The sequence below is a fragment of the Typopeltis vanoorti genome, chromosome 6, assembly GCF_054136105.1.
Source record: "Typopeltis vanoorti isolate ZY-2024b chromosome 6, IOZ_Tvanoo_1.0, whole genome shotgun sequence".
Taxonomy (NCBI): Eukaryota; Metazoa; Arthropoda; class Arachnida; order Uropygi; family Thelyphonidae; genus Typopeltis; species Typopeltis vanoorti.
In genome coordinates this window covers 100,087,969-100,101,098 of record NC_143554.1, presented here as the reverse complement: position 1 = coordinate 100,101,098, position 13,130 = coordinate 100,087,969, and positions in this window count along the sequence as shown.

The window sequence follows — 13,130 nt, the reverse complement described above, 5'->3', positions numbered from 1 at the left end:
ATTTTCCTTTTCCTATTGCCATGAAAATACAGTAAGATTATAACAGGCTTGATTCCAGTCCACAACGAGATATTTTTTCTGTGCTTTTATTTAGCTGATTCCTGATTTAGTTGATGTTTGGATCAATCAACTAAATTTACTTTTTTTTTTTTCTAGCAAGACGAATTTTAACCCTTCTAGTCAGCAAAAATAATGTAGAACACATTTTCTGGCAATAATACTCAGAGGCGGCGCTAGGATCTTTGTCGCCCGCAGCAATGTCTATCTAAGCGCCCCTGTAACGATCCGGGCGTGTGTGGTTCTTTTACGATAATAAAAATTTAAATTATTTGAAATTTCTTAAATAAATGTTAACAGAACAGCCACACGTTGGTTCGCTAAATGTAACGAACCGGGGTTGTTGACTAGCAGGATAATCGTTAAAAATCTGAATATTCAAAAAATTCTCAAAAGTTAAAGCAAATTTTGATAAAACTATTTCACTTTAATCGTTGAACATAATGATACAGGGATTATAGCCTTCTCACCGACCCGAATCGCTAACAAAATTAGAATGAATTTTAATTAAAGTTAAAATTTATTTGAACTAAGGTTTAAAAAATTCTTGCATTTTACAAGTTACTAAATTCCCAGTAACTTGTGAAATTTTTTTAATAATTTTTATAAGTTGAACTATCTTTTAGGAAAATAAAAGAAACTCAATATAGATGAGAAAATAAGAAAATAATTCAGAAATAATTAGAACATTTAATATAAGTATTCAAAAAATAACATCTTCAAAATAACAGAAAAAAAATTAAATTACATAAATATACTTGTAATTTTTTTAATTAAAATTTTAGGGTTTTTGATTTCATATTCACAAAATTAGCAATAATGATCTTAACGTCTAATTCCGCACATATATCATTTTTAATAACTTCTTCTTCTTCGCGTTATTCCCGCTTCCTATGCAGGGTCCGCGTGTTACTTAGATGCGACTACTTGTTAGTACTACTCCCAACCGACCCGTCGCCTGGTCTGCCGCTGGGGGGGATATATTTTTGACTGTAGAGGTGTATGTTCACTGGGCCGGTTTGCCTGTTTGTGGGATGAAAAACGCCAGATAAACTGGCGGAAAAACCCTACTGACCGCGCCCAAGATCGACTAACTTGGCTATGCCTGAGGAAGATCCTCAAATTTCTCACGTCTACAACGGGAATCGAACCTGGGACACTCCTTCCCCAGTCATATGGTTGCGAAGCGCAAAGCCACTAGGCTAACCGCGCGGTCTATCATTTTTTTAATAACTATTAACGCCAAACTAACAAGCCTTTATGTGACATATTTGTTCTTAAGTAGGTTTTAATCAATTTCAACTTGGAAAAGGAACGTTCACCGCTCGTTACACTAACAGGTAAGGTTAATAGTATTCTTAAATCAATTGAAAAGTTAGGGAAAGATAAATTATTGGACACAATAAAATTAAGAATATCGAAATGGTTTTGAATATTTAAATTATCCTTCCGAAAAATATCCCGGAAAGCACATAACTCGTCATATAGTTCTATTGCATTTACGCCTTTATTGTCGCCGTCCTTCAAGAGAATCTCTAAATCGTCACAATTTTTTCGTAAATCTTCGTTATTAATTTGTAGTAATCTATACAAGAAATTAAAATTATCATAATATGTCTTTAGTTGTTCAAAACGTTCTATTAACGAACACATTGCAACGTCTAGAAGTGTATAAAACTCATTCACTCTAATTTATCTTCTGACGATTGTGGCGTTTCTTAATGATATTCATAGTCAAATTATCGTGTCTTCTTTCGTCGTCTGACTTCCATACCAGTTTTAAATTCTTGTTCTCCTTCCACCTCTTCACTCAGTTCTTTTGCCGTTTTAGAACTTCTTTAAAATTTGTATCTGATCGATACTCTTGTAAGAATATTTTTAAGTTTTCGATAGATTCTAAAGCAAGTGTAATGTTCATATTTTTGTCTTGAAGCATTATACTCACAGGGTTTATTCTGTTAAGTAAATCATGCCCAGTTATAAAAAAAAAAAAAAAATCAGCTAACGCCTTTTTATTCCCGTATATACGGGAGTAGGCGAGGCCATTTAGCCCTATCTAACTTTTGGAGACTGAGTGGGCAGTTCAATCTCCACTGGTACCCAATCAGAGACAGATGGCCCAAGGCTATCACTAATTAAGCTGTACGCAGTGAAGAGAGACGGCTCAAATGTGCCGCCATCTCGTGGTCTCTAACCCTAACACAATATATTTAATGTCTGAAATAATGTGGGTTCTACGGTCGATTTTCTTGAGTTTACAGGACGAAAAACCCGAGTTTCCGGGAGGAAAAACCTGCTTGCCCGTGCCAGAGATCGACTAACTCGGGAACCGATCGAAAAAAGGCTTAGAAAAATTTCCTCTAGTCGCCGACTAGACTCGAAACCAAGGCTTCCTTCGTGCGGCCTAGCGCGATGGTGTGCAAACGCCACATCCACTGAGCTACACAGGCTCTTGAGCTACACAGGCTCTGCCCAGTTATAAAAGAGCAAATAAATTTGTAGTCCTTTATTTTAGCACATAATGTTTGTATTTCCTGCTGAGTTTCTTTATTAAAATTTTCATTATTTAAAATTTCAAAAAGTGCATCGTAAATTTCTCCTGACTGATATCGTAGAGGGCGGATTGCATTAATATTACTTTCCCATCGCGTTTCTGATTGCTGTTTCAATGTTATTTTTTTTTTACGAACTCAGCATGAACGACATTTCATTCTCTTACAAACGTTGGGCAATCCTTTAAAAGGATTGCCCAACGTTTGTAAGAGAATGAAAAGAAATTGTATATTTCTTGAATAATTGCAAATCTAATTGTATCTGCATTCACTTTGGCAGCATCGTTAATGATTAAATTTAGAGTATGAGCAGCACATGGCACGTAAAAAGCTCGAGGATTTTTGTTCAAAAGCAAATTTTGGAGCCCATATTTTTTCCCTTTCATATTTGCCCCAGTGTCATACCCTTGACCTCACATGTCTTCAATGGGAATGTTCCATTTTTCCAGTTCTTCCATTATTGTTGCACATAAACCACGTCCTGTGGAATCTGATATATCTGCAAAACCTAAAACGTTTTCCCTGATCTTGACAATTCCATTGTCACAGGAAACAAAGCGAATAATAATGGCCATTTGTTCTGTTTTACTTACATCAGGTGTGCAGTCTAAAATTATGGAATAATATTTAGATTTTCGAATTGATACTAAAATTGTATCCCTGATTGCGTTACTTAAAGTTTCCAATATTTCATTTTGACTGTCTTTACTCAAATAATGTACTCTATTGCATCATTGTAGGGTCCTTTCAACATGATTTTCCATAACGGGATCAAACTTCGCAAACAGTTCGACTAATTTTAAAAAATTGTCGTTATTCCTTTCATATAATTTATCAATTGATCCGCAAAAAGCTAAATTTTGGCTACCAAGGAATTTTATAATTTCAATCAAGCGTTCTAAAACACTCGTCCAATGTTTCTTTTCCATGGAGTCTGGCAATCAATAGTAGTTTTGTTTTTTAAATTTTTATCAACTTCCTTCCATTTTAAGAAATTTTTCATGTGAGTTAAACTAGTCTCATGTATATGCAAAGTTGTACTTACATTTCTCCAATCGTTATAACCTTCTACAAGACTACTTGATTCGGTAGGTGCGAAAGGTTTGCAACAGAAGCAAAAAAACAGAATTTAAAGTTTCGGAATAAATTAGCCATGTTCTTGGCACGAGCTCACCGTTTTCCGTTTTTCTATTATATTACGTGTCGCCAAATTTATGACCATATGTATCTCTGGGATATATTATATATTTCTTTTGAACAGGCCCCATTTCAATTAAAACAACTCGTAATTTTTCATCAATATTTCCCTAATCACCTGGATCTTCTAAATTTACAGAGACTAACAATGTGTTAGTTTTGCGGTCAACTACAACCAAATATTCTCCGACCTGTTTTTCACTTAAATCATGCGTCTTGTTATCTTGTTCAATAGGTGCAATAGTACTTTCATGCAAATTGGATGATGTGCATGGTTCTTCAACTCTGATTTCTGATATATCGAGTTGGTTACAAACTGCATCAGAATATTTTAATATATTAACAAATTTATTAAGAGCCTCAGTTTGTTTCTTAATATCTGCTTCTTTCGCAGCATGACGCTTATGATTTTGTGCACCGGATAATTTTTTTTTAAATTTTTGATTTCATTTCTATTTTATCAGCTAACGCCTTTTTATTCCCGTGTACGGGGAGTAGGCGAGGCCATTTAGCCCTATCTAACTTTTGGAGACTGAGTGGGCAGTTCAATCTCCACTGGTACCAATCAGAGATAGATGGTCCAAGGCTATCACTAATTAAGCGGTACACAGTGAAGAAAGACGGCTCAAATGTGCCGCCATCTCGTGGTCCCTAACCCTAACAAAATATATTTAATGTCTGAAATAATGTGGGTTCTACGGTCGATTTTCTTGCGTTTACGGGACGAAAAACCCGCTAGCCCGTGCCAGAGATCGACTAACTCGGGAACCGGTTGAAAAAAGGATTAGAAAAATTTCCTCTAGTCGCCGACTAGACTCGAAACCAAGTCTTCCTTCGTGCGGTCAAGCGCCGTGGTGTGTAAACGCCACATCCACTGAGCTACTTCTATTTTATACCCACAAGAAATTATTACACGACATGACACAGAGACGACTAATAGTCCGCACTGCACAACAATCAGTACCTACTAAGATGCGTACCATTGACTGGTTAACTAGAAACAAATGTTTTGTAAGAAAATTCGTTTCTGCACATAAAAACCGTTCACCATTCACTTTAGATAGACTGCGGTAGACACAACATTCTGCAGGCAAGCATTTAGCCTGCTCTCGCTGCAAAATTGTAAACAGCCGGCTGATCAAAGAGGCGGCAATAATTTTTTTTATAATTTTTATTCGGTGTATTCGGTATTATTTATTTTAATATTGATCATTCTAAGAATTTTTTGTTTTCATGATAAAAATTTTGTTTCTTAAAAATGAACTTATGAACGATGCCCCGGCAGCGGTGCCCGCATGCTCTGCATGCCCGCTTCCGCCGGCCCTGATAATACTGATTAGAATTCACAATGACAAGAATATAGAAGTTGTCTATCATATTCTCTGTTCCAAATCTTCAAAATCATCTGTAACATGAACTCAACTTTCGATAGTGAGTAAAAGCGGAGTCTCACTGCCAACTGATTCCCAGAAATAAACTTAACTTTTTAAGTTTATTTCTGCTCACATACCTCATTATTGAAGGAACATACTTTATTATTATTACATAGGCAACTTCATGCAGTCATTAGACTCATCCAGGGAGGCTCTAAACATTATCCAGCACTATCTAATATTCGTGCATTATTTATCATACATCGTTTGAAATTATTCAAATTAGGTTAGGTTCTCTTCCACTTATTCACCACTCCAATCAAATAATCTAGTCCTCAAACCCCCTGCTAATCACTCTTACTCAATTTCCAAGGGGGTGGGCTCTAGTTCTCTCACCACCAAACCTGTTCTGAAAATTTTCCTCTACATTACTCTTGTGAAAATCCTTCAGAAATTTGTATGTCTCAATCATATCACCTCTTCTCTGCATGTCAACCAATTTCTGTAATCCACAAATCTTTAACCTATCCTCATATGGTGCATTTCATAGACCTGATACAATCTTGGTCATTCGCCTCTGGATCTCTCCTCCTTTTCCACAAGAAACCAAGATGACTTGGGTTTCTTGCTGATGAGTACATATGCAGTAATCATGTATACTCATGTAATGCTTTGTGCACAGTAATCAAGATGGGTCTTACCGGGACCTATAAAGAAGTATAATAACTTGCTTATCTTTGCTCATGGGTGCTCTTTAGTAACCAAGTAATCTAATGAGCATTTTAGCCACTTTTGCAGTATGCATTCTAAATTTCAACTGCCTGTCAACTAACACCTCCAAAATCCCTGCTTCATCAATTTCTGAAGTACACTTCCATCAATGCATAACCTTGCACTTTTGCCACATTAAATTGACATTATCCTTTACCCATACTTATAGTCTGTCTAAATCATCCTGCAAAATTTTTAACATAATCTTTATTGACTACTGCTCTGCCAAATATTTTACATTTTGACAAAAAACTGAACAGTCCTCAGATACTTTCCTATATCTTGATGGTACTAATTAAATAGTAGTGACCCATGACCAGAGCTCTGCTCATGCCAGTAATCTCAGTACTTCTATTGGACTTTACTCCTGAATTAACTACAGACTTCTCTCTCCATAAACCAGCCTCTTATCAACTTCGCCAGCTTTATATCCATCCCCCATGTGCTACAGTACATTGATTAGAATTTCATGTAGTATCTTGTCAAAAGCCTTTGTCCTTTATCCAAGTCTGCTGTCACTGTATTATGAAAGGTGAGGAAGTTACTGAGGCATGGCCTATGCTTCACAAAACCATATTCCCCCCCCCCGATATATTATCCCATTTTTGTCTGCCCATTCCTGTATTTTTCTAACTTCTCCGATATCTTCACTATTACTCCTGATATGCTCATCACTTGGTAATTTACTACCTCTCAGTCTTGTTGTCTCCTTTGCGCAATGGAACTGTTTTACCCTTCCCTGGGACTCACCCAAAGCCAAGACATAAATTAAACAACTGATAAAAGCACTGCCAATTTCCTAGCACCTCATCTTAACACTCGATGTGCTATATCATCTAATTCCATAGCTGTATTCACATCAAGATTCAGTACTATCCTATGCACCTCCAGTTCGTTTACCTCTATTTCCATATAAGCCTTCGACTCTTTTGTTACTGCAATACCTCCACCTGGATTCACTTAGTAATTCCATTTCATCTGCTTCACTTAAATCCCTACCATTGGCATTCTTTAAAATTATTCTTTCATAATTATTCTTCATTTTACTTCCAATATATCGAAACAACTCTGCACTTTCTGCATATTCCTTTCGTTTTCCCTTTATGAATTATAGCAGATGGATTTTTTAAAAAAAAAATCAACTAATGCCTTTTTGTTCCTATATAGGGAGTGGGCAAGGCCGTTTTAGCCCTATCTAACTTGTGGAGACTGAGTGGGCAGTTCAATCTCCACTGGTAGCCAATCATAGATAGCTGGCCCAAGGGTATCACTAATTAATCGGTACAGAGTGAAGAAGACAGCTAACAATTGCTGCCATCTCGTGGTCCCTAACAATATTTTTAATGTCTAAAAATAGTGTTTGTTCGATGGCTGAATTTCTCTAGTTTTCAGGATGAAAAACCCGAGTTTTTGGAAGAAAAAACCCGCCTGTCCATGCCAGAGATCGAGTAACTCGGGAACTGGTCGAGAAAAGGCTTAGAAAATGTCTAGTCGACAACTGGAATCGAACCTAAATCTTTCACCATGTGGTCAAGTGCCGTAGAGGGCAAACGCCAGTTCTACTGATCTTAGAACTACGGAAAAAAAGAAGAAAAATTCTAACTGAAATATTCTAGTACTTAAAAAATCAACAACAGCTAACACCTTTTATTCCCTTATAAAGAGTAGGCGAGGCCCTTTTATCCCTAACTTTTGGAGACCAATCTTGCACAATAGTTAGAATCATATTCTTTTCGTGGCACAGAAAGATGAACGTTGCTTTATGTGCATTCAAGTTCCAGATCGCAGATGCAAATATTGAAGTCATATGAAAAGATAGAAATGAAACGTTTCTTTCTTTACGTTGGGTAGGCAGAGTCCTTTCTGATATGTAGACTGCCTCTCCACTCTAAACTGTCATCATTAACTGCACTCATGACTATAAGATTGAGAGGCCTTGCAAAAGAGAGAGGATGAAGAGCAAGTAACTGCCACCATTTCGTAGTCCTAAACGCTTAACATTGGTATAGTGGTCTGAAATGGTATGAGGTTTGGATACTCGATTTTCTGAGCTAAATGGTTAAAATATTAAGTTTCAGGGGCAAAAAAGACTACTACGTGTCATTGTCAGAGATCAACTGACTCCTCTGGAAATGGCTGCAAATTGGCCTGTTAAAGGTGTATTTTTCTCCTTAATTGAAACTAGAGTAACAAACCTATGATGTTCTTTCCTTGGATGTAGAGCATTATGGTACCAAAAATGTTGTCATGGGTGTACAAGAGGCTTCGTTAAAATATATTTATATATAAATATAAAACATATTTAAAGGAAAAACCTATGTCTTTAATAGACCTTTATATGAAATCACTGGCGATGATATTCCACAACATAAAACAGTTTGAGCTGTGTTTGAAGACAAGTTGCAGGCTGTCTATATTCTTCAAGCATTCACTGATAGTGAGATCAAGGCAAGATTAAGTGAATCAAGGCGTTTCAGCAGAGAGAGAGTACACCAATCAAAGGCTGCTATGTCATGCCCTCAAACCCTAACATGTATCATTATTTGATTATCTATAATTGTGTGAGTTCTGTAATCAATTACTGAGATGCATGGTTAAAAATCAGAGTTTCCAGCCGAAAAAGTATTAGATAAACTTCCTCTAGTCGAGAACTAGAGTAAAATTTATAACGGTCTTTTTTGAATGCTCTTCAGCTATGGAATGAAATTTCATTTCACAGGAATAGATCTGTCATTAGAAAAAAAATTAATTTATAAAATCTGCTGATTCGTTTTAATCCCTATAGGAAGTATGCGAGGCCATATTTACCCTTTCTAATTTTTCCCATTTAAAACGGAGCCTGTGTAGCGAAGTGAAAGCAGCATTAGAACTGCTCAAAGAATGACCTAGCTTCAATTCTAGTCGCGGACTAGAGGAACTTTTTCTAAGCCTTTCTTTAACCGGTTCCGAGTTAGTCGATCTCTGGCATGGTCAAGCGGTTTTTTTCGGGGTTCTTCGCTTCGTAAACTCAAGAAAGTTGACCTAAAATCCACACTATTTCAGACATTAAAAAATATTATGTTAAGGTTAGGGACCACGAGATGGCAGCTTGTTAGCCTCATCTCTTCACTGTCACCGTGTATAATTAGTGATAATCTTGGTCTAGCTGATTCTAATTGGCTACCAGTAGATATTGAACTGGCCACCCATTCAACAAGAGATAGGGCTAAAACAGCCTTGCCTACTCCCCATAAGGGAATAAAAGACATTACCTGTTTTCATAAAATTATGTATTTCGTTCAGAATGACACAGGGCAGATGGTGCAACATGTGTATTTGCACGGGGGTGGGGGGAAAAATTGGCCTAAACTATACAAAAAATAAACCATAAAAAGTCATTTATTCCTTCTCTGTTGAAACCAGACTTCAGGATGTCATTAGTTAAATTTTTACATGATAAAACTTCATTGTACTGTATATTTTTTAAAAATCATAATCATTTAAAATAACCTAGCATTATGTTGCATTTAAGGCCTTTGTAGCTCAGTGGAAGTGGCATGTAACTGATCCCTGTTAAAGACTATTAGAAGTACATTTACAAAATGAATTACTTGTAACAAATAGTAATACAGTACCCCTAAGGAGGTTATAACAAATGTAAACATATAATGTATATACTTACTTATGATGTGTTTATTTTTACTATGTATTTATTTATTATTGATCTCATAACAGTAGTACAAAGGTATTAAGAGTTAAACCTGAATGTAATCTGTATGTATATATCTATTTATGATGTAAATATTTTACTTCTGTCTATTTACTTGTTGTCGTTTTAATAAAATATACTAAGGACGTGGCAATTGCGTCCTCTACGCTTGGTCACTCGAAATCAGACTTAAGTTCAAGTCTAGTCGCCGACTGGAGGAACTTTTTCTTAGACCGATTCCCGCATTAGTCGATCTCTGGCATGAGCAAGCTGGTTTTTCCTCCCGGATATTCGGGTTTTTTATCCCGTAAACTCAAGAAAATTGACTGTAATACCTACATTATTTCTGACAGTAATATATCTTGTTAGGGTTAGGTACCAAGAGATGGCAGCACTTGTTTGCCGTCCTCTTCATCGGTGGCTGCTATAATTAGTGATAGACATGGGCTAACTATCTCTGATTGGCTACCGGTGGAGATTGAACTGCCCACTTAGTCTCCAAAAGCTAAATACGGTATAAAGGCCTCGCCTATTCCCCTATAAGGGAATAAAAAGGGGTTAGCTGATTTATTTATTTATTTTTATGTTGCTTTTAATATCGCACTGTCAGTGTTAATATCAGATGAAGTGACAACAGTAGAACACTTCGCTTTTATTTTTTGGAGTTTACCAAAATTTCTGGAGCTCCATGAGTTTTGGAGCAATAAAATTATTGATTTTTCAAATAAACTAACTTTTAATAATTGACACTTTTTATAATTTATTTAAAATTTACAGCAGGTGCATTTACTCTGTGTTTGACGAGTATACTCGTCTTCACTTGGTGACACCTCCAGGGATTCCATGGACTCATCGTGGGAAGGCACACTACTCTACTTCACTAAATACATCTCATCTGCTACACTATTACTTAATTCTCCAACGACGACTACTACCATCAACGCCATCTATCGCCCATCATCACCAATAACAGTATTTTTTGTCTGTAAATTACGTGTGTTCTGAAGGCCGATTTGTCTGTATGCAGGATGAAAAACCTGAGTTTCCGGGAGAAAAAAATCCTTGCTACCACCATATGAGATCAGCTAACTCACCTTCAACTGAAAAATCCATATAAGGATTCCCCTCGTCACGACAAGAATCGAACCCAGATCTTTTAAAGGGCTAACTATCTCTCACTTTCTGTAAAAAACATAGTTTATGATCATTTTTCACTAACTTATGAATTTTCATTAGCTAATGCTACTATTTAGAATTTATGAGCAGACATGTTGACGCCTAGCTTAATATCATGGCTTTTAAGAGGTCATTAAAAGAGATTTTTTTAGGGGGAAGGGACGACAAAATATGCTACTGCATGGGTCAACAAAATTCATAGGGGCAGCCCTGTTCAGACATCCGCGATTTTAAAAAAGAAATTTGATATGTACAGGGTGATTCGGAACTCTTGGACTAAATTTTAAGGGGTCATAGAACACACACCTAAACAAGCTCTTTTCGTCATACAATTCATGGTCCGAACTCAAGCGGTGAAGCGCTAGAGGACGCTTTTCAGTGAACACGTATAAACGCTGGTTTTTGCAGGCGTCATTATTTCTACCATGGAGTGCAAAACGGATTGATTCTTTCACAAATCAGGAGAAGGCTGACATGCATTTCATTTACGGAGCTGCGGACGGGAATGTGAGGGAAGCCCAAAGACTACTGAGAGTTCTTTCCGACCAGATACGTGCCCGATCATAAAACCTTTTAGCGGTTGCACTGGTATCTGTGCGAAATGGCTCCTTTGTCAGCAGCATGCAGGATATAGGGCGTGCGAGGACGCCACGTGTTATAGAGGAAATTCTACAGTACGTAGGGTTAGAGATCGTCCCGAATGTAGGACGTGAGCAATTTTCCATGCCGTACGTGCCCCAATCGACGGTGTGGCGATTGGGGCATGACCAAGATTTCCATACTATGGAAATCTTGGTCACCTGATGTTGACACGATCAGACGAACGATTACACCCCTAGAGGGTGCACGCCTTGACACCTGCAGGTTACCGGCCTCGTGTGGATTTTGCATAGTGGTTCCTGTAGCAGACTGCAGTGCAGCTGGACTTTGATGCACATGTCTTATTCACTGACGAATGCACCTTTACACGTGAGGGCATTTTATTGTGATTTGTTCAATGAAATTCTGTAATTTCTGCAATTGTTTCAAATCTTTGCTGTCATTTTTGTGTTTCTTCATTTCCTGACACAGTAGTTGCTAACCCCTAGCGCTTCACCGCTTGAGTTCAGACCATGCATTGCATGAAAAAATTGCTTGTTTAGGTGTGTTCTCTCACCCCTTAAAGTTTGGCCCAAGAGTTCTGAATCGCCCTGTAAAATATTTGAAGAGGTAATCGATTGTAAAATATGTTATTGTAGGACTGCATATCGCTAACCTCAGTTCATAGCAATTCAAACAAAGATTGTTGCAACAAAAATCAACGGTAGGCAACATTATCACCTGATGCAACATGAAGGTACTCACTCAACTAAGTAATAGACATTAATAGTTCCAAAGAGTTAAACCAATGAAACAAACTGTTCTTGAAAACATGGTATGGAAATCTTGGTCACCTGATGTTGACGCGATCAGTGGGAGTTCAAATGAATATCAAGATATTATGCAAAGAACTCAAAAGCTAATTATCATCTGTGGCAATAAAGAGTGAGAATTATGTCAATGTGAAGAATATAGTGAATAGTAAATACAGTGTTGTTAGTCTGTGATCGAGAATGACCAATTACAAGGATACTCAATTTCAATTCAATGGGCTGGTGCAGTAGAGTTGGGAAGGTGATTGAGGAAAATTTTATAACTGTGTACATCATCCTAATTATGAAGTTTTAGGGTGAAGGTGTGATGGTATGCAACCGTTTCTCTTGGTATGTATTCTGACTTTTTTGTTCTACCTGAAATGGTGAACTCAACGGATATCCAACATTTCTGTGTAATGCAATGCGTCTTGCATTGTAAGTTTCACAAACAGATTATTCTCTTTTAGCAAGTAATGTACTGTTATTCTAAAAGTGGTTTAGCGACATGGTTTGAGAAAAATTGTGTGAATAACTTAACTAGCTTACATAGTCCAAATTTCAGATAAATAGAACACCTGTGCAATGAACTAGAAGAGTGCCAGGACAGAGCATCTAACAATGGTGGCTGTTCTGTCCTCTTTATCAAAGAGAAATTGTCTAAAATCTCTCATTATTATAAAATCGCAGAGATTGTGCCTAGTAGGGAAGAAATTTAATTTAGGAAGGAGAGAAATAAACTGGCCTGTGTAGTCTTGATGCCAACAAAAAGAGCACTTTGGGGGGTGAACTGGAACTTTTCAAATTTTCTGGGCTAGCGTCCAACCATGGAACATTGAATGGTTATCAAGGAGAAACAGTCTAAAATGTCTCTATCAAAAACTGGAATAGTGCTTAGCAGCATAGAATCGAGGGGAAGGGAAGC